This window comes from Prionailurus bengalensis, chromosome A1 (assembly GCF_016509475.1).
Source record: "Prionailurus bengalensis isolate Pbe53 chromosome A1, Fcat_Pben_1.1_paternal_pri, whole genome shotgun sequence".
Taxonomy (NCBI): domain Eukaryota; kingdom Metazoa; phylum Chordata; class Mammalia; order Carnivora; family Felidae; genus Prionailurus; species Prionailurus bengalensis.
Genome location: NC_057343.1, coordinates 201,794,020 through 201,817,864, shown reverse-complemented (window position 1 = coordinate 201,817,864; position 23,845 = coordinate 201,794,020).

Genomic DNA, 23,845 nt, shown 5'->3' with positions numbered 1-23,845 from the left:
CATGGGTTTAGAAAAAGATGTTAAATGGCTACTATTCATTTTTAACCTATCTTTACATGCATAAGTTAAAAAACAATTCAATGAATGTTTTTGTTAAAGAAGCTGGTATTATTTAAAATGTGCAGCGCTGGGTGGCTCAGTTGGTTAAGCATTTGACTTCTGCTCAGGTCATGATCCCAGAGTTTGTGGGTTTGAGCCCCACTCTGTGCTGAGAGCTCAGAGCCTGGAGCCCACTTCAGAATCTGTGTGTGTCTCTCTCTCTGCCCCTCCCCTGCTCATGCTCTGTCTCTTTCAAAAATAAATAAACGTCAAAAAAAATTTTTTAATGTGTAGTTTTGCAGAAATCATTATTCTTAAATAATGAAACAGTCTGGGACTTTAGTTCAGTCTTTGTTTTTTTTTTTTTACTTTTGCTTTTGTTGATGGTGGCAGTTTGTTTCTATTTACTTTAAATTTTACTTTGAAAATATGGCATCTGGCTTAACATTTCTTCATGTCACTCAAGAAACCCTAGAAATTTCGGAGAAAAAAACTTGGTCATGAAATATATTTCTGAAGTAGTATATCCTCTATTCCTTCTCTGAGAAAGTTATAGAAAATATAAACATAAGAAAACTTCAAATAATTCCTACAAAAAAGACACCTATTCAATCTAGATTTACTCAGGGTTAACTATAAACATATTTGATTACAAACCGCTTTTTCTCTGCCATAAATATTAACTTAACATCCCATAGACATTGCGTTTTACATAAAACATATTATAAAGTAGATTTTTCTAAAATATATAAAAATCACCTTTGCTAGTATAATGACAACCTGAAAATAAATGTACCCCTTTTACTGTATAAAGATATATTATCTATTTTTATTTTAGTGATTAATTTTGATGGCAGTCTTAGTAATAATTATGTAAGACTTCTCTTCCTTCTTAAAGATCCCACACTCCCCGGCGTGCCTGGGGGGCTCAGTAGGTTAAGCGCCAGACTCCAGCTCAGGTTGGTGGGTTCCAGCTCTGTCCTGACAGCTCAGAGCCTGGATCCTGCTTCAATTTCCGTGTCTCCTCTCTCTCTGCGCCTCACCCACTTGTGCTCATGCTCATTCTCTCTCTCTCTCTCTCTCTCTCAAAAATAAATAAAATATTTTTTAAAAAGATGCTACACTCCCCAAATCTGTGAAATTATGTAGCTTAAATATTAGTGATTCTGTCCAATAAATGTGAAAATAAGTTGACCAAAAATAACTGGTTAGTGGCAGAAGGAGAATTGGAATCAGATTCATAGATGGTTAGTGATAAAAGGGAGATTAAAACCAGGTTCCCTGATATACAATCTTGGAATTAGTCAACAGTCCCAAGTTTTAGTGGTATTCTAAGTGAAAGCAAAAGAAAAAAATATTTATAAATCTATGTATAATTTAAATTATTTATTCCCAAATTATTTTTCTGTAATAGAAGACTAACACACTAATTTAGTAGTGATAGCTTCTGTCTTCTGTTATGCTAAGAATAAGAGCCAAAGGAATCTCAGTGTTGAATTTCAGAAATGGTCAGAAAATATAACTCGCAAATGAGACAATTCAAGAGGATTTACTCCACAGGACCAGGTTTAATATTACCTTTTTTCTTTTCTTATCAAGGAAATTCATAAGTGAAAAAAGGGGGGGATTATAAAATTTAAAGGATTAGAATAAAATTTACTTTAAAACTGTTCTTCAAACTGCATCTACTAATCTGCATATTTTTATTTAAAAAATTCTTATATACACATCTTTAGAAAATTTTACTAAACTGGGTTAATATGATCATATTATACATATTGTTGCACTTCTGACTCTTTTATTCTCTTCCTCCAAAACAAAAAACAGCAGTTTTGTGCCCTACTGCCTTCTCTGCAGTCCTGTATCCACAATCTTTATAATTTTTCTGTGTATTTAATGAGAAACACACAGAACAACCTTTTTGTCAGTTTTATAAAAATGGAGCCTTATTATGTATGTTTCTTGAGTTGTTTCCTTTTAAAAAATATCTAATGAAAATTCTTCTAATTAATAGACATATCTACAATTCACTCTTATATAATGGCAATATTTTTTTCAGTGTGTATGTGGTGGATATTTTCTAAATCGTTTTATTTCTGTTTTTGATGTTTGCATTCATGTGTTCCACTTTTGCTGCTACACACAACGTTACTATACAAACCCTTTCATATTTGTGAATGACTTCTATCAGTTTTTATATCTGAGCTATAGATTCCTAGGAGTAGGACTGATAGGTCAAAAAATATTCACATGATTAATTGCAATAAATGTCGACAAATTGTTTTTTTTTAATCTCTAACAACTCACACATCTTGAAGCAACTGATGAGAATACTGTTTCCTCACATCTCTACAAATGACACTCTAATTTCTCTGAAAATGTCTATAAATTGATATCTTATTCTTTCTTTAATGTGTTTCTGTGACTGCTGCTGTATTTGAAGAGCTTTTCATGTTCGTTGGCTGTTTGGACTTACTCTTTTGTAAAACCCTCTTGATTCCCTTTGCTTATATTTTATTGAAATGTTTCCCTTTCTTTCTAATTTATGAGCTATTTGTTTATGACAGAAATTCTCAACAGGTTACAAATTCTATTCTCTCACATATATTGGCTTTTTATTAGATCTTTTAATCCTATCCTTTATCCTGTAAAAGTTTGTATTATATATGCTTCATATAGATAGATAGATAGATAGATAGATAGATACACACTTCATATATATATGTATATATGAATATATGTATATATGAATATATGTATATATATGTGTGTGTGTATATATATATATATATATATATATATTTGTTGTTTTATAGCACTAGTGCTTCAAGACTTGGTTTCGAACATCTCTATTATCCTTAGAGCAAAATTAATTAATTAAAACAAAAAAACCCAAATAAACAAAACACTAAATTGTCTTGCTTTATTTCAGTACCAGTTATATTTTGACTTTGAATGGGATAAGTTTCTACATGCTCTGTATTCCTAGAAGCAATGTTAGTATCAAATTGAACCATTATAATAGTTTCATAGCATTACCTGGTAAAGCAAAGACACCATAGCTGTGCTTTCTCTTAACTGAAAAGTATTAGAAAATTATTCTTAACATGAGCTTGAAAAAAAGGTATCCAATTAAAAATTGAATGTACTGACTTTATAGAAAAATATTTGAAGAATTGTCACTTTTATGATGTTTTCCCTTCCAAAATCATGTCCTCTCTTTCCATTTTCTAGATATATTTTGGTCTTTTTAAAGTTGCTTTTTTAGAGATACTATAGTTTTTAAAACAAATTATTTCCATATGCTTTATAAGTTTTCAAATTGTTATGAGTACATTTTTCCATATACATTTTTGAGTATTAATTGCTAGAATATAGAAAATATATTTATTTTTTATACTTAATTTTGTACAAAAGTAACTCACCCAATTATCTCATTAATTTTGGTAATTTTTCACTAGAACCTCTTAGGTTTTCAGGATTACAATCATATGAGAAAAAATAAAGTTATATCTTTTTCCCCAATATTACTCTAATTATTTTTTTCTTTTTTATTTTTTTACTAAAACTAGAAGACAATATAGATACCAATGCTGAGAGAATAACCCTGATATTTAATTGCAATATTTTGGATTTTCATTCTTAGGGTAATTTCTGCAGTATTTTGCTGTTGTTGCTGTTGTTTTCTTTGATAAAGAGCATTCTATGGCCTGCACATATTTATATATACACACTATCACCCACTCACTTTTGAGTTCAATCAAATCAAATTTTTGCCAATAACATTCTACCAAAATTGCTTTTGCCAAAGTGACCAATAATCTCCCAATGTTAAATCTAATGATCACTACTCATTCTTCTTGTGTACTTATCAATATTTAGATGGGTTGACATCTCCCTCCTCTTTGATATACGTTCTTCACTTAGTCTTCTATATCCCTTCTATTCCTCTTCTCAGTATTTTCCCACTCATTTCTCTTATTCTTTCCAACCTTTTAATGTTAGGGTGATCAATGCTCAGTCCTCAATTCTATACTTAATCCTTTGGTCATATGATCCAAGGTCATAATTCTAACTGTCATCATTTGCAAAACACTCACAAATTTATATCTCCAACCCAGACTTTTCTCCTAAGGTCTAGAAGATTGCATCCAACTGACTACTTGAATCATTATTTCAGTAATAGACGTCTTAAGTTCAACGTGTTCTGTAGTTCATAAATTGTGGCTTTCTCTAAAGTTATGTGCCTAACCACTCTGCTATTCCACTTTTTAGTGTTATATATACACTAGTCTTATATGTGAAAGTAATGATACAACTATAAAATGGCCAGAGTTTTTAATAATAAATGTGTATACTGACTATCTTTTGTGAGAAAACCTTTTCCAAAATAAGTATAATATTACTTCTTTCCAAATGTAGATTAATAAAAATAAACAAAACCATTTGTCAGTGTATTACTTGAATTATCATAACAAAATAATTTTAAAATCAGCATTCGTTTGTCTTGGAAATCCAAGGAACCAGTGTATATGAGTGTGTATGTATATGTGTGTGTTCCATAAAAGAGTCATGAAAGTAATGTATAATTTAAATATATATAAAGCTTACAAGAAAGAATGTAATTGTATTAAATATTCTTACTGAAAGTACAGAATAAATGCACTCCGAGTATATAAAGCTTTAGGTCTTCAAAAAGGAGAGCCTCCGTGTTGGACAGGAATAATAGAGACAGGTCACTCCCTTTCCCAAGCTAGCCTGGCTGTCCTCAAATTATACCGAAGTCATGAATTTACTCATTTCAACTGCCCTCCCGCAAACCCTATTCATTTTTCAATGGCCTACTTTTTCTTCACTAAAGCAGCCTTCTTTGGCTACTTTACTTGAAATCCTTACGTGCAATTTAGAACATGATTAGATTTGTAAGACATAATATATTTTATATTGAATCAATCTTATAACTGGCATATTAGTCACATCACCTGAAACAATTCACAACCTTCATGATGGGAAGTAGATATTCTATTGTTCACCATTTCCTATAGCACCTAATGTTTTACAGGATTCATAATTGGATAATACAAAACTGACTAATTTTAAAAGCTATACTAGTTATACAAATAAGAAGAAAATCTTAGTCCACATACCATTTAAGTCCCATTCAACATTTCAATCTATCTCAAACTTAAAATTTAATAATCTAAATTTTAATCTCAAGGGCCTATAAAAGGCCTACATTTATCTTTTTCAAGTGTGACATAAGTATTGGATCTATTTAAGACACATTTTAAAAGGTCTTCTCAGTGATAATAAAATGCATCAAAGATTAAATAAATTCTATACTTTCATGTATATCACAAAGGTATTTCATTTAAAGCTGTATTTAAAAAAATACTCAGCTTTCCAAGATGGCAAAAACTTACATGCAAACATTTATATAAATTTTTAAATAAATTATAAAATTATATTTTATAATAAATTATGAATTTATAATTAAAAATTAAGTGTAAATGAATTTTTATCATAATACCAATTTCATAAGGAAATCTCTGTTGGATATGGGAAAGACCAGTAAGAGAAAAAAGACTGCAATTAAAAACACTCTGTCAATCTTGTTCAAACACATGATGCATAATTTATTATTTACATTATATTTATATACAAAAGGTGAGTCACTTAAGAATAAATGTAGATAATGAAGATATAATTTTTGGAGGGCGAAGCTAAGCAGGTTGGAACAAGAAGTGAGGTGCCTTTGCTATCAAAGTCTAGAGCCAGTAGAGAAAGGTGACAAAGAGGGGGGAAAAAAAGAATTCTGCAGAATAGAAACTAAGGAATTTTTAGCAGCAGAATTCTGAGTTATAAATTGTGGAATACCCGTTGCTGTTCCAAACTTTAAAAATTAAAAAGCGAATATGCTCTGTATGTATAGTGAGGGAAAGGGAACGCCAGGGAATCAAAAGAAATAAACGAAGTTCCCCCTTTGGCTGCGCGCAGACACACACACACACACACACACACACACACACCCCAGAAGTAAAGAAGAGGAGAAATGTGAGAGAGATAAAAAGCTCAGTAAGGACATTAACTGGAGCCAGAAGTGATTCAGATATTTTGGGAAGGGCCTTCCATGAATCAAGAGACAGAAGGCTGAAGACAATTTCCTCCAAATCTTGAAGGAATGATTGACCTCAGCAGACACTGAGGTAACAACAAACATTCATGAGAATCTGTGGAGGGCAATAGATAGGGGAGGAGATTTTTAATAATATATTAATCAAAGTCCACCATGAACATCTGATCTACGAAGAAATGCAACATGTACACAGAAACCATGGTAATCATAAAAATGAACATCACAAAGCCAGGGGAGGAAAAAGTTTTCATACTTTAAAAATATTTTTAATAAAGTTATGCTGTTAAACAATGGTAAGTATATACTATGGTAAAGTAAAAAAAAAGTCAAAATTACAGTTGGTTTGGGGGACAAGGATACATGTTTTACAAATACTTATTTTTCTGAAGTTATGCTTTTAATCTTTTTTATTTTATAAACTGAAATTTAAGTAATATCTGACATTGCATGAAGAAGAATAAAGAAAAACGATTCTATTCTCAGTAAAAAGCAAAAATCATGTTTTGGTTAGATACTTTCATATTGTTCACTCATTTTTCCAATGGAATGTGTGATCACCTATAATGTAATAATGATAATAAAGTGTACTAAATGCTCCTTAGGGTGGTTTACATATTCACCTCATTTAATTCCCAAAACAACCCTTTATCATACATAATATAATCTCTATTTTACAAATGAAAAAAACCAAGATACACAAAAAATTACATAATTTGCCAGGTTTTCACCCATGCAGACTGATTCTAAGACCTATACTCTTAATCATTGTATTACCTTTTGTACAATGTTTAACACACAGCATTTTTAGGCCTTAAATTACCATTTTCTTCTTCTATTATTGCTACTGATTATGATGATGCATTGATGAGTTAGGAAGTAGTTCTCAAATAGCTTGAGAATAAATCCAAAGCAAATTTTATTTTGGCCATTTATTTAGCCAATACCAATTGCTATGGACCCATAACACTGTTTTATATCAAACGGACTTAACTGTACAAGTAATGAAAATAATTCATAGTCTCAATTGTGTCTTAAAGTAATCCTATTTTATAACATCACAATAATGTTTATAAGGTATCGTTAATAAATCTAATATGCAAATTTATCTTTGAATATCATATCCTCCATAAAGTGGCCATATAAAATAATAGTTACTTAAATAATTATAAACAGAGACAACATTTAGTGAGATGATTTGCTTTAAAGTTTATTTATTTATTTTGAAAGTGAGTGAGCACGTGTGAGTGGGGGAGGGGCAGAATGAGACAGGGACAGAGGACCGGAAGCAGGGTCTGGCTATCAGCACAGAGTCCCATGCCCCGCTCCGCTGGAACTGACGAACCAGGAGATCATGACCTGAGCCAAAATAGAGTCTGATGCTTAACCAACTGAGCCACCCAGGTGCCCCTGTAGTAATGAATCAGTGCTAAATTGCTTACTTATTATTACAGGTTGTAAAAACTGATTAAATGCCTTAGTTTTATGAGTCAGAGAACTGATGCTACTTACGGACCACATTTACTTCTTTTTTTCTTAAATGCAATATTGGACAAATGTTACATATATGCCAACTTTTAGATTAATGCATAGAATTTCTCCCATATGTAGTTTCTGGTGATTCAAGGCAAGGTAGAGAAAGTAAACAAACCTGTGCTTCAGTGGAACCACCATTGTAAATAAGTTAACTGTTAATATAAAATCTATCAGGAGTTGTTCAGTGATTGAGTCTGTGCAAAGGGCCTGCTCTGTTCTCAGAGGTGTTATCTGGAAAGTGCTACTGTACTTGTTCTGCTCCGATCTTGCACTTGTGTGGTCTCAGAAGAACAGGATGAGACAGGGTGCTGCTTAACCACTTCAGGAGTCTCAAAAAGCAGGTTAATAGCTTCGTCTTAGTTTTCTCCCACTGATTTTGATGATTCACAAAGTAAGTTACTCAAATATAAAACACATTTTAACTCCTTAGAATCAGTTGTAATATTGAACTTGTAAAATTTATATAACAACTATTATCTAACCTACTTTATGTACTCCTAATCCACATAAAAATCTATTTAAAAATGCATTCTGCAGATAAAATAAATTTTAAGGTAAGAAAGAACCAGTTTCCGTGGATAAGAAAGAAAACAATGTCATCATTTGAAGAATACAAAATAGTGAAACTTTTTTAAAAACTGAAATGCCTCATAGGCATGGTAAAAAATGAAAAAATAATGCTTTCAAGTGATAGAGTGTTTACTTCTTCTTCCTAAAACTACTTGATTTTAAGGAATGAGGTTGTAAAATTGATATCCAAAATTTAATCGTAATTTATAGGTCTGAAAATATATCTTTGTTGTCATTATGAAAATGCCTATTTTCTGTCACTGGTTTTACATTTACAATCCAAGACACCAAAGTATTTTTATTTGTCATGCTTATTATTGCCATTAAAATTGTGATATTGAGGAGAATCTAATTTGACTAAAAGATGCCTGTTTCTCTTACAAACTTCATTTATTTTCGGGCACTGAAAATTTGTTTGGCAACAGCATTTTCAATGCTAAGTTTTTTCTAACATTTTCGTGGAAAACTATACACAGTATTTAGTTTAATATTCACTAATGACTTTTAATGCATACATTGTGATTTTACCTCTAACGGATGATATTTAATGACTGGTGAATATCTAAAGATATAATTTTGATTAAACACAGGAAATTATCTTTTATCAGATGAAATAACTTGCAACAGACAGGCTCTGTGTTGAGTTGGGACACTCGCCTTGGTTGTTTTGTGTTCTTGTGCACAGCCAAGGGCTGAATTAATGTGCTGTGTACCCTTATGCTGACCGCTGACAACAAATGTTGAGTGCATGGAGAGGCCCCAACCTCTTCAGGACTAAAAGAATTTTCTGACTGTTACATTTCAAAAACAGATAGCTGAAAAGAGCAACATCATTTAAAGATGCTTCTGAGATCAGTGGAAGTCCATTTCCCCTCTTCCATCTCTTCCTTTCAAGAGCAGGAGATGGAGTCTATTTCTCAGAAGTTTGGGAAAAAAAAAGAAAAAGAACAAATGTAACTTTGCCTTAGGAAGTCTAAATTACTTACATGTAACCTCCGAGTCATTCAGAGTTTCATAATAAAGCCTAGACAGTGCCCGTGGAACAGTGACATGGTGGTATATGAAGAGAGGGCCTCTTCAGGGTTTATTCACCTCTGCATCTGTTGATATTACATGGCCTTGAAGTCTCTAGAGTCTCCATGTACCTTTATTTCTTTTTGGTGTGTTTGGATCTCTGCCTGTTTACTACAGTGCTCATGCTGCATGAAAAGAAGCCGGCTGGGATGTTTTATCTCTTGTCTGAGCTTGCTTCAATTAAATTAATGGACCCATTCAGCTCACTCTTTCCCCTTTCAGATGCACCTCTGATGAATACATTAAAAAGATCTTAAGTCTCAAGATGGTACATCATGGTATTAGCCAGGGCACTCATTTCCCTCTGCCTTCATTTTCTGTAAATCAAATAATTAATGAGATCTCCACCTCAATAAAGCACTTCATCAATATTTTGTGGCAAAGGAAAAAATGCCCTCTTTGCTTGTAGGAGAGCTTTTATCTCCATCTGTGTAGGATTTTGTGGGCAAATGTAGTAATACTGAAATGACAAAATATTGACTGATTCTTACAGTTTGTTCTTCAGAGCTGAGAAGGATTAGTTAAAGGCTGTACATGCTGTTCAGCGGAGAAGCAAGTGATAAGCTTGTCAATATGCTGCGAATATTTTGTACTCAATATTTAAGTTGTAAGCATCAAGTGGGGCAAACTAGTTTTGCCAGAGTTTGATGTCACCTGACAGGGGTGGGGGTAGGTTTAATGTGGAAAGTACGTATTTTTTTGAGTAATTGTCTATATGCAGCTATATTTTATTGTATTTATTAATTTTTCTTACATTTTAGGATATTTTGTGTGTTAACAGAATCAACTGCTTTGAACTTAGAGTCTGAATTCAAAAATTACACTAAATGTGACTGTAGCAGGTCCATTTTAACTTGTTGCATGAAAAAATCCCTTTTTATAGACGGCAGAAACTACATATTAAAGTAGAGGAGGAAAAGAATCTCTTTGCTTTGTGCAATGCTCTCCAGCTGAGCTGGCAGTCTTTTCTCATTTCTGTGAAGAGGTGACACCATAAAAGTTACAAATATCTCTCCTTCTCATTCATTTACACAGATAGAACCTGAATCAAAGATATAGGCTTGCTTTCCTGAAATGCTTAGAGATTTGCATTTGGGTGACTATTAATAAGTCATATTTGATGTTCCTTTGAACATCTAATGTCAATTAATAGGAGTTATAGCTTACATGGGAATTGACTGGGGAGAGAGACAAAAAAGATATGAGATGGAAATAGAGATAGAGATAAAGATAGGGAGAGAGAGAGATAGAGATAGAGAGAGGCAGGGAGAATTTAAATCTAATTCGTACTGCCAGATATTAAGCTCAACTTGGTTCATCCAAATCAGTATCACCCCAAACTCAATTTGTAGACTAGTAAAGGGAGGGGATGATGTAGCCCTTAATCCTTGTAGACTATGGAGTCAAACAACCAATTTTAAAGCTATAGAAGATCTAAAACATAAGTATAAGCACATGAATGAGAGCAGATAGGAATTAGAGAATACTCAGAGGTTTGTTGCTTTCATTAAAATAATTTGAGGCAGTTAGAGTAGGGCTGGGAAAGACTCATGAAGAAAGGGAAAAGTGATGTAGAATAAGCATACTCACCTGAGGTCTACAAAGGATGAGGGTTATCTTCAGGAAAACCAAGAAGTTAAATAACAAATGATTCTAGTTATTGTGTCAGGGACAATTTCTTTTCATAGCGAGTTATGAGTGAGGCATGAATCCAATATTTATTTATAGTGATATTTAAACTTTACTTCAAAGGTTTCATAATTGAGATAATATTTAGGTGTCTACTACCAGCAGATGAGGCAAGATTAATATTTTAATCATTCCAGATTGCACAGTGTCCAGCAAATGGACACCCAAATACAAGTCTTATCATTTGTTGGACTTTCTTCAATTAAATTAGTACTTAATAGAAACTTAGAGAAAATTCCACACTCACCCTTACCACATTCAAACAACAAACAATGTTACAAAAAGAGTGGAGGGGGGCAAATGAAAATTGAAAACTCACAATGGATATCAGAGAAAGTTGAAATCCACATGCCAGAAATGTAAAAATATTTTTGACACATATAGTGAATACTGAGTAACAAATTGATAAAAGGAACAGAATCCAGTTTAAAATTCACCCTCCAAATAAAACTGTCAATCTGAGATCAAATTAAAGTGATTTATAAGTGTTAAGGGGAAAATATGGGCAAACAGAAATAATTTAAAAAATAAAAAATGGTGTTTAAAACTGACAGTCACCTCAGAATTAAGACCAAAATAGTATACGTAAAAATGGGAAAAAGAGAAGATAAAAGAGGATGCTAGAGTAGTCATGAATTCTTATGCATAAATAAAAAAATATCTAAAAGTGCTACAAATTAAAATAAACTAAAAAACATCATAGGTGTAGAAATCTTAGGACATTCATTGTCTTAAACTCAAAGTTAAATATGAATGTAGAACATCTGGAAATATAACTAACAGTCTGATCTAACAACTATACAAAATGCATGTTGTACCCTAATCATAACAGTCTCATGGCAAAGGATGTGAAAAACTGACCAATTATTAACCTAAAAGAAGGAAACTGATAAATTTGGAGGAGTGAATATAAGTTCATATCGTTGTACCACTATATAATAGAAATTAAACCTCAAAGTCACTATCATAACATTAAAAAATTATTTGGAAATTCATTGAAATATTTTAAAAATTATCTTTTTTCCAAAACAAAACAATAACAGTAGGAAGTCTCTTGGGTTAAAAAAATAAATAAATAAATATTACTACAGTTTACCCCAAACCGCTCATGTTCACAGAGCCTGTAGTTTTAATAAATTAAGGTTTTTATACAATTTTTACCAAATATTGAGTAGATAAAAACAGCCTATAAACTATGTATGAAGTATAAAGGCTTATAGTACAGTAAAACACATCAATTTAAAGGAGAAAATTACCTTAACATGGGAATTTCTTTGTGTAACCTCCACTGATCCCTGATACAGTTTCTTCTCTTCTCTTCCGTTAACCACCATATTAAATATTTTATCATTTCCCTGACTTTTCTGAATATTTTCACCACAAACATTGGTATTATAAATGATATTTTCAGTTGTCTATGTATTGAACATCATACAAAAGGAATCATATGAAATCTCTGACTTGTATTTTCATTTTTCATCATGTTCTGGTTGTGTTTAGCTGAAGTGAATTCATTTTTGCTGCTGCACAGTAATCCATACCAGAGATAATACATTTATTTTTCTGTTGGTGGTGATCTGAGTAGTGTCCAGTTACTTGAATTTGTGATAATATTCCCATGAACATACTTGTACGAGGCTTCTGGCATACATAAGAAAAAAAAGTTCTACTAAGGTACTGCCTAAGAATTCCAGTCAGAGAGGATAATATTTAATTTTTTTAATGTTTATTTTTGAGAGAGAGAGAGAGAATGAGCAGGGGAGGGGCAGACAGAGAGGGAGACACAGAATCTAAAGCAGGTTCCAGGTTCTGAGCTGTCAGCACAGAGCCCGATGAGGGGCTGGAACTCATGAACTCTAAGATCGTGACCTGAGCTTAACAGAGTGAGCCAACCCAGGTGCCCCTGAGAGAGAATAATATTCAAATTGCTTTGTTGAGATTTTTTTAAGTATTTCTTGACATTAGGATTGCCCCTGCTAAAGAAAGATGATTGTATTTAAATATCATTGAGTAGGATTCTTTACTTCGTGTTTCCACAACCAACATACCCCCGCACGACTGAAATGTTCTTTCAATTTTATGTGTCAAAATAGCACTTGTTTTCTATTTTTAAAAATAACTTATACTCAGAGTAAAAAAAAAAGTCCATAGAAAAGTACAAAACTTCAAAGCAAAAATATTAACTCACATATATAAATATACACAAATTTGTATGTGTAAATGTACACATAAATCAAGTAAATAAAATGCATGAGTTCCTGGAAATGTAAAGGCTCGGTCAAACCTTTTTTCATGGCAAACTCTACTGGTTGGTTGTAGAGGGCTGTATTGCTTTCATGCTGCTGCTGTGAAAACTTAGTGTGAACTTAGTGGTTTAAAACAAAACAAATTTACTATCTTACATTTCTGGAAGTCAGAAGTCTGAAGTGTGCCAGCAGGACTTTTTCCAGCTTCTAAAGGCTGCCTACATTACTTAGCTCATGGCTCACGGTTTATCTTCAAACCAAGCATGATTTAAATCTCTCTTTTTCTCTCTGACCTCCCTGCCTCCCTTTTATAAGGACTCTTGTGAGATTACATTGTTCCTACCTGGATAATCTTCCTCATCTCAAACTCCTTAAATTAATCACATCTGAAAATCCCTTTTGCTCTGTAAAGTAACATATTCACAGATTCCAAAAGTAGGGCACAGACATTACTGGAGGGCCATAATTCAGTCTACTACAAGTACCTTTTGAGCAATCCTATTCTGATGGGGCTGTGAAAGGGAGAGATCAGTAGCAATCAAAAAGCTCAAAATTGAATCTTTCCTTTAAAGGATTCCGTTCACTTTTAGTTAACAAAGCAGACTTCCTCATAAGCCTATGGATTTTGCATGACAGTGGATTTCTATACAGTATCTCCATACCTTTGGAAGGGGACTCTGATGACGGTGCTCATGTGCCCTGTACAGCCCACTACCTTATCCAAGTTCCTCCATTATTAGCTCTCTGTAAAAGGGGGCTACCTTACTGCTAACCTTAAAATGATTGGAATACAATTCTTCTTGCTCAGATTAGCAAAGTCTTTGTTACCCAATGCATACTAATTTATCTACGGCAGGTGTGGTTTATCTGTGCCTGACACTTGTAATCAAATGCATTTTACATTAGAAAACTCCATTGTTTAAAAGTTGACTTTAAAGCTTTGGCAAAGCTTGGAGGCAAGTCTCATTTGCCTCAGTTTAGTGAAGCCATTCGTGCTATAAGTAAAACTTGTCTTCATACTTGGTCAAATTTACAAAGCAAATATGTTCACCTTTTGCTACCTAGGTCAGCTCAGAGTCAATGTAATCTTTTATGCTGTAGAAGGCTAAATGATTCATTTTTAAAGCAAAAGAGAAATATTGTCTCTATTAGGATGTCAAAAGGCAGCTTATCTGATGTATTAATAAACAAAGCCAAATGGTCTTCTCCTGCATATGTACTCATCCCAGAGTCAATCACTCAGCTGAATTTATTATAACTGCTAGGGCTTAGTTAAGAAGACATTTAATTATCAGACACATAATTATCACAATGTTTGCCTAAATGGGATAATGAAATATATCTTGCATAAATATTAGTATAAATATGAACAGCTGTAGCAGAAAAGGATAAAATTATACTAACAAAATATTCTGTAATTAGATAAAAAGGTTTTGAATATTTTAATGAATAAAGACCCAGAAGAACTAACTTTTTAAAAATAAATTACTGATAAAATATGGGCAATGAGAAATGACCAGGATGGAAGACACTGAAGTTTCTAAAATTGCTCGACAATGTATTGTAACCTGAATCTTATTTAAAAAGCTTATTGTTGCAAGATGACATAGAGTCGCTTTTCTGGCTCCTTCCCTCTAAATTCATCAAAGTCCCGTAAATAATTCAACAGACAATCATAAATGGACTCAGAACTCTGAAAAATGTAAAGCCAAGGATGGTATCACAGCCCTGAGCAACTTGGGTTTTCTTTTTATCTCTCACAGACCCCAAACCAGGCATCAGGGACGCCTGCCAGCTGGAAGCAACAAAGGCCGTAGACCAAAGCAAACAAAATGTCTGCTCTCTTCAGTGAAAGGACCAGGAAAGAGACAGCCTAGTAGAGACCTAGCTGGGCGAGCCACTCCACGGCCCCCACCCAGGGCACGGTGTATTCAATCAGTCACAGAAGCAGCCACAGAGCCAAGGACAGGGACCCATCCTTTGCCCCAAACCTTAGCCAGCAACAGACCTGATCCACTGGAGCAGCAGAATCAGAATAGGGACCCAGGTCCTGTCTCCCATCTAGGACACTGCTGCCCAATCCACCCCAGGGGCAGAGGCCACAGCCCCACCAGCCCCACATCTGTACAGCAGCAGGCCTGGCCTGCGGAAACCCTCACAAGCAGGCTGGCCATCTCCCAGCCCTCCATCTTTCATTTTAATGGCACTAAAGTTCTTGAGATTTTGATTTTTTTAACGTTTATTTATTTATGTTAAAAGAGAGAGAAGTGCGTGAGCAGGGGAAGGACAGAGAGAGAGAGGGAGGGAGAGAGATTCCCAAGCAGGTCCCTCAGTGTCAGCACAGAGCCTGATGCAGGACTTGAACCCATGAAGAGTGAGATCATGACCTGAGCTGAAACCGAGAGTCAGAGGCTTAACTGACTGATCAGGCACTCTGATTTTGATTTTTTAAAATAAAGTTATGTGTAATTATCAACACTTAGTTCTGACAATGAGAAAGTTTATAGGCATTTAAGATAGAGAAGGGAGACTGAAATATTTACATACAAAAATCATTTAAAGTACAAAACAATAAAGTTAGATCTAATTAACTCTTTATTTCCAATACCATTTATAATCAAGACACATTACGATAGGTGGGATGCATGAAAGAATTGAAGGTCTTACTACTAAATCTTCAGAGACACAGACAGGGAGAAGCTTGGATCTCCCATGCTTGAAGTACAAACAACTACGCTAAATCAATAAAGGGAAAGTAGTAAAGAGAAAGATCCATTTAATACATAGATATGAATTTCATTTAGCCCTAATGAAATAAATTAGCAGAAAGGATACATACACATGTATGTTTCTTAATCAGCAGTGTAGCCATTACTTTGAACATTACTTTGAAGCTAGGTTATTTCTCTTATTTGAACTCAATATTGATTGAACTCAAATTGATACAGAGTATGTAAGTGTTAGGGTAGAAGGAAAAACATGTCACTGAAAGAGCGAAGGTGGAGTTGCTATGAATATCTGTGCACTTTGCACATGGCACAAAGGACCTACATGAAAGGACATGTGGGGTAAAATTTAATTCATAATCCACATACCTCGTGCTCCAGTGCAGGTCTTCCTCTACCAAAGAGACATTCTTACACGCTGCAATGTCACTGCCCACCAAACCATGCACTTACAGGGCTGCGTCTTCCAGAAGGTAACCTTTTTCTTCTTTCCACAAAGGCACTGCAGAGGCTGGTGATACACCTGGGGGAAATTATACACAATGAACATTAAGGATATGAACAAAATAACGGAAAAGAAAATGTCAGTCTCCAGGTACTTCACTTGTGGCATTTAGAAAAAGTAGAGTGGCACATAAGAAAACATTGGTGGTGCCCACCAAACCTTATCTAAAACCCTTAGGAAAACTTTGGGTACCAACTCAGTATCTTTTGTATTAACTCTTCCCATGGCTGATCTGAGCCCAATGCCATCAACCATTAAATTCATTAAACATCTTTTACCATGACAAAATGTTTCATGAGCACCATTTTGATCCTGTTTTATCTGTGCTTGGACAGAGAGCATTCAATCCATTCTTCTGGCCCAGTTCTCTGTGGAGAAAGATTTCTTGGCTGTTTGAAAAAAATTATAGGCATGGACTTTTGTTTGCTAAAGAATAAAGCTTCAAAATGGAAAGATTCAAGGAAGATTAAATTAATTACCATAAGAAAAATTATGGAGCTGCTTATAGCTGAAAATACAACAGAGAAGTAGAAATAGGGGACAAGAATTTTTAAAAGGGGGACAAGAATACAGGATGGAATTCTGACTCAGGTGTTCTGCAGACTTTAGGGATATGGATGGGTAAAAAATACCCTTACGGTTATTCTTTGCACCATACAATAGAATTCTCTGGATCCCCTTGGAAGAGTTGGATATAGAATTGTAAAACATTAAAAATAATATTTTTCCAATAATCTTTTTATTGCAATTCACAAAATTGCAGAAATCTTGAGTGTAGTTTAATGAATTTTGACAAACATATACCCATGCAATCAGTCTCCAAAGTAGGAGATAGAAAATTGTCATTTATCCTAGATATTTCTTTTTTTTAATTTTTTAAAATATTTATATTTATTTTTGAGAGAGAGAGAGGGAGATGAGAGACAGCACAATTGGGAGAGGGGCAAAGAGAAAGGGAGATACAGAATCTGAAGCAGGCTCTAGGCTCTGAACTGTCAGCATAGAGCCCTGCACGGGGCTTGAACTCATGAACCACAAAATCATGACCTGAGTCAAAGTTGGAAGCCTAACCCAGGCACCCCACTCCTAGATATTTCTATCCAATTCCTGTCGACTCCGACAGAACTGATGAAAGAGATGATTTCTAGAACAATAATTTAGTTCCCACAACACTATATAAAGGGAATTCTACAGTTCATAGTGTTTTGTGGCTGGCTTCTTTTTTCTCATTTAGACTGCTGCATGTATCAGTAGTTCATATCTTCTTACAGACCTTGACTTGTGTGAATATACCATTTCGACTTTGAGTCTAATTAAAATAAAACTGCTATAAATATTTTATACAGATCTTTTGGTGGACTTGTGTTTCCCTTTTTCTTGAAAAAAAATCCTAAGAGTGGTACAGACGGTTTATGGAGTATTTGCAAATTTAATATTATAAAAATATGCCAAGTTAATTACATTACTGCTAAACAGTGCACATCACTACCAACTATGTACAAGAGATCCAAAGTTCCTCCTCATTCTTGCCAAGGCTTGGATTTGCCAACTTTTCCGATTTTAACCATTTAGTGGCGTATAATGATATCACAGTGCCATTTTAATTCGTATTTCCCTGATGACAAATAATGATGAGAGCACTCTTTTCTGTGTTTATTGGTCATTACTATATCTTATTTTATGAAGTAGCTGCTTAAGTTTTGCTTATTTGTATATTGAGATTTTAACTTTTTAATGTAGATTTGTAGGGGTGATTTATCTATTTTGGATATAAACTTCTGTCAGATATATGTATTAACTTTATTTTCTCAGTCTTACGGCATGCTTTTTTTTAAATTTTCTTAATTGTCTTGTAAAGAGCAGAAATTTTTAGGTCCAATTCATAATTCTGTCCTGTTTTATTGCTTTTGATATCCTGTATCATCTATATTTTCCTACAATATGTAACTAAGAACTTTTTCTGTGCAAAAAACTATATTTTTGCTCTTTAGGTTTAAAGTCATGATTCATCTCAAACTGCTTTTTGTGTACACCATGAGGTATGGTTCTAGATTTATTTTTTCCCAGACATTAGGCAATTGCTCCAGCATCTTTTCATGAAAATATTTCCTTCTCCACACATTATGTATAGGGTATATATACACATACATGCATACAAACTGGACTTTATTTGAGCTAAGAAACAAATATTTCCAAATATCTCCACACCCACCTCAATAGGCACTTACTGCTTGGCCAAGCCTGGCTAACATCCTCCTTCCCAAACAGAGCATCCCAGACCTTGACAGTGAATGAGGGAGCCCCAAATGAGCCCTAAATCTGCCCTGAGTCAAGACTTGGCCTGTGCTCCTCATTGGCATAGGGCCTGGGGACCTCTGTTTTTATTCTCTTGTGAAATAGAAAGTGCTGTGCCATTGGAAACCCGTTTCTGGATTTTCTTTTCTGTTCCACTGGTCTATTTGTATGTCCTTATGCCAACACCTTAGTCCAAAACTGAGCAGTTGTCCAAATTTGTGTTCAGTCTGTTATCTTTCCCACTCTTGCTTTCATCTGTGAATCTCATACCACATAGGTACAAATCACGAGCAGGTGCTTGTTTGCAAGCCTGGGTGCCTCCTTTCTCTGTATCACCCTCCTTTTCAGAATTTTGACCTTAGCATATTGGCTACAGAAGTCCCAAACTTTGACCTATGACTTCTTATCCCATAAAACTTTCATTTTCTGTTTGAGTTTAATATTCCATGTAAGGGAAGAACTGACAAATGCCCTCAGTAGAGAAGCTACATGTAGCTAGAATCCCCTCAGTGTGCTTATCTCCTTTCAAATGTTTTAGCTCTTCCTGCTTCTGTCTTTCGCTGTTTGCTCTCCAGTAATCTCAAAGAGAGATTTTTCTTATATTTGTTGAGGCTTTATAATGGGAGGGCTGGTCTGAAATAAGCTAATTCACCATTCCCAAGAGCAGAAGTCTAAAATCATTTAAAATACTTCTTAAATAATAAAACTCGTAATGCAATCTCATATTTGGGTAGTATTGAGACGATCCACTTTTATGTAGGATACACTCTAAAAGTAACTATTATGGGGTGCCTGGGTGGCTCAGTTGGTTGAGCGTCTGACTTCAGCTCAGGTCATGATCTCGCAGTCTGTGGGTTCAAGCCCTGCGTCAGGTTCTGTGCGGACAGCTCAGAGCCTGGAGCCTGCTTCAGATTCTGTGTCTCCCTCTCTCTCTACCCCGCCCCCCCCCCATGCTCTCTCTCTCTCTCTCTCTAAAAATACAAACAAAAAAACCACAAATAAACATTAAAAAAAGAAGTTACTACTATGAATTTTCCATTTAATATGTATAACATTTAGCTGATCCACAGATAATTCTCTCAGCCCAACGACAAGCCACGAGCACACTCTTATTCTCGGATGGAGGTTGGATTTACGGTGCAACAGAAGTGCAATTGAGAAAACTTAAGCATAATGTCTTAGAAGAGAAATTGGAGATTTCTATTTTGGAGGGGCTCCTGGGTGCCTCAGTTGGTTAAGTGTATAACCTTCGATTTTGGCTCAGGTCAGGATCTCACAGTTCATGGGACTGAGTCCTATGTTGGGTTCCATGTCTAGCCCCATGTTAACAGAGCAAAGCCTGCTTGAGATTCTCTCTGTCCTTCTCTCTATGCCCCTCCCCTTCTCATGCTTTGTCTCTCTCTCTCAAAATAAACATTAAAAATTTATCATTTTGGAAAAAAATGCTCTGTTCAGAACAGAATATACCAGATTATTAAACTTATGCACTTATATAAATTCACATAATTGGAAAAGCTCATGAGAATTTCCCATAGAATTTTCAATTAGAAATTGAATTTCAGCCTAACATTCATTGACTTCCATTTTCTTAAGAAAAATAAATGGGGTAGCAGTCATATTCAATCCATCTCTCCAGGATTATTCTACAACTACTGGAAAACAGGTTGTCACTGGGAAACAATAGATTGTGCAGCCCTTACAACTATAGGTAAAATTACACTGTTGCCTTGTTACAAGACCTAAAAATAATTATGAAGAACACTTTTCAATGGATGAAAAGAAAGGACTTTGTGGCTGGTTGGAAAATGCTAGTGAAATGCTTATCAGAGCAGGTCTCAAAGTTTGAAATATGTGGGAAAGCAAATGAGACTTTTTACTTCCAGCATTAGAGTATACACTATTTACTCAAATTCCTAAGGACTTCTGTTTCTTTGATGGACACTTTGACCACACAGAAAGAGTATATTTCATGGTGGAGAGTTTCAAGGATCCTTGAAGGATATTCACAACTTCATTTCTAGGTGAAAACTATTGTTCTAAGGACTTTATGCTTTAAGAGTTTGTAGCAGTTTAGCTAGAGGGATAGGGTTCTGTTTTGAGAAAGGAAGCAAAACAACAACAAAAACCACAGGATTCAGGCAAATAAGAGACTTGGATGATCAGTAATTCTTTATGGGTCTTAGGACTCTTAGAGATATCTGAGGGAATCATGGACTTGAAACATCCAAATAGGGACACAACATGAATGCAGACATAACTCACTCTTCTCATATCAGATATCAATAACTGAAGTTGTAATAGGCAAGGGTAAATACTGTTGCTCAGAGTCAAACAAAAGATAAGCTCAATACCATTTTGAGTTAGGAACTGCACCCCCTGATTTGTTTGTTTTTATTGAGAGGCAACATTTCATCAGAAAGAAATTACTTTGGCTAATGTGATGCTAATCCCATAGTGTTCCAGAGAACCCCCAGATAATGTAAGAATGATTGAATCACAAACTGGAACTTACTAGAAATTTTATGGGTTAGAATGTAGAGGTCCTTGTTTTATTCAGCTGCAAAAAAGAGAAATAATTAGTAGCCAAGGATCCTTTTACATTATTTTTTCTTGCAGAACAATTAGCTCTGGTGAGTTTAGGAAGCATTAAACCCAGCTTCAGATACATTTGCTACTCTAATAGCTCAAATTTTCCAACATCTGCTTCGGCTGTATTACACCATGAGAGACACCAGCAGGATGAGCTGCATGCACATTTTCCCCATCCACATCTGAGAGAAACCCAACTTCAACCTGGAAGAGGGTGGGAAGTGGGGAGAGGTAGATGAAGAAAAAGGAGAAGGCACAGCTAGGCTGTGGAGAACTTCTGGGTAGCAAAAAAGTACAAATGGTTCTCTGATTTTCAGGAGATAATGGTTATTTAACAGAGAGAGAAAATAAGCATTTTAGGATTCTTCCCAATTAGAAATATTAAAAGCAGATGTCCAAAGAAAATGATAGCCTATGAAGGTAGGAAAAGGGGATGCATGTTAGAAAGCAGGAAAATAATGAAGAAAACATTAAGGTAAAGAGTTCGAGTAGAAATTTATGAGGAGGTAAGAAAAAGAATATCTTCTAGGAATTGCCAAAAGAAAGGGAGGGGATATTTTGACGTTATACCGTATGTCATGCAATTCAAATTGTTTTTCTCGGGACTGAATTGGTATTTCTTTTGAATACTGATGTAACACAGACCACATGGTAGCTTATTTTTGTCTGAGTTACGTTAAACCCATTCTATTTATTCTTTCAAAACTATGCATTGACACTAATCACTGGATGATAGGAATATGATGACAATCAATTTCTGTCCAAATATGGCTTAATATCTAATGACACATTAACAAATTTGCTTTCAATTATCATTTGCAGATCATGGCAACATAAATAGTGTAATTGGTCTGACAGTTATTATTCTCATCGTAAATTAATAAATTGCAAACCAATCTCCACACCATGAGATTTTTATTTATTATGATGTTATTAGGGCCTTATAATCTCCTGGCAGGATTACTTGCTAAGCTTTTCATGTAAGATACCACATTTATAGAGAAGCACACAACTTTATGATAGGAATAGTACTGTAATAAGAATACCTTGTTTCATTTGTTTACTATGAGGCAGTAATTCCAAATTACTTTAATCAAACAATCTCATTTAATAAAACATAAACACAATGAATCTATAAGGTGAATATTGTTATTCTACTCATTTCATATAGGAGAAATTATAGTTATGAATGTCATTTATTTTCCTAATGTTGCTCAATAACGCATACACTATTCCTATCGCCACTATGACCTGCCATATTTTGCTGTACAGATCAAATCTTAAATAACATTGTTGATGGACTTTCAAAGTGGGAACTTCAGTTGCATTGTTGATGGACCTTCAAAATCCTGGTGATATTCATGTTTCCATAAGCAAGAAAAGGTTGCTAGGGAATTTCACTCACATGAATCATCATCAAGATATGCTAATACCCACATTGGCTGATAATCTTTAGGACAGTCTTCTCACTTGTGTTTGATAGAAAGTCCAATCTTTTAATTAAAAAAATGCTTTGTAGCCTGTCAAGTGCTTGACAGAGTAATTCCAAGTGCTTTGTTAGTAATGGTGACAACTGACATGGTTATGTAAGGGAAAGCTTCTGAAAGAAATGGATATTTAAGCTGAAATGCCTTGCCAGATGACAGGGGTTAGGGAGCAAGACAAAGTTTTAGGAACCATTTTACTGTTTGGAATCATAGACTTCTCTCCATTTTGACAGTCGTGTTCCCAGCAACAACAGGTGTGAATGTAAGGCCATTGTGTTATGTCCCCAGTTTACATTTAGAGAACATCTGAATAGGGAATTAAAGAGTGATCGTGAAGGAGACCTCTCAAGTAACCCAGCCTGTGTTCAATGTCAGTCCTCCTATTAAGAGCTGCACTATTTTGGATACAAATTGCTTAACTTCTATAAATTCTGGTTTCCTGGTTATATGCCTATATCATAGAACTGTTTTGGATTTAAGTAAATGATACCTAGTATGATAGATAGTATCAGTATGGTACGCATACAACAAATGCTCATTACATTTACTATTTGCTTTGGTTCATCTATTTAAATGGGCACATGCTTTAAATCAGGAACGTTCATTCTTCAATTTTAATGTTTGCTGTTAAATAAAATAATTGTACCTATTTTATTAAGTTGAGAAGAATAAGAATAAAGAGAGTAAGACATAGGAGAAGCTCTTAAGTGCAAAAACATAAAAATATACACATAATTTTAAATTATGTGTTGTTTTCTTTGGCTCTCTAATGATATGTTATGTATGAGTCTTGTTTCCTGAATTTCTTTGAGTGATAGGTAAGGCTCATACTCTTCTTGGAGGTTGCCGATATGCCTAGCACATGGTAGCATCCCTTTTGTGATTCTAGTAGCTAAGTGGCAGTTCTTCCAAATTTGTTTGACATTTTTGTGTGTTTTTTATATGCTTACTGCAAA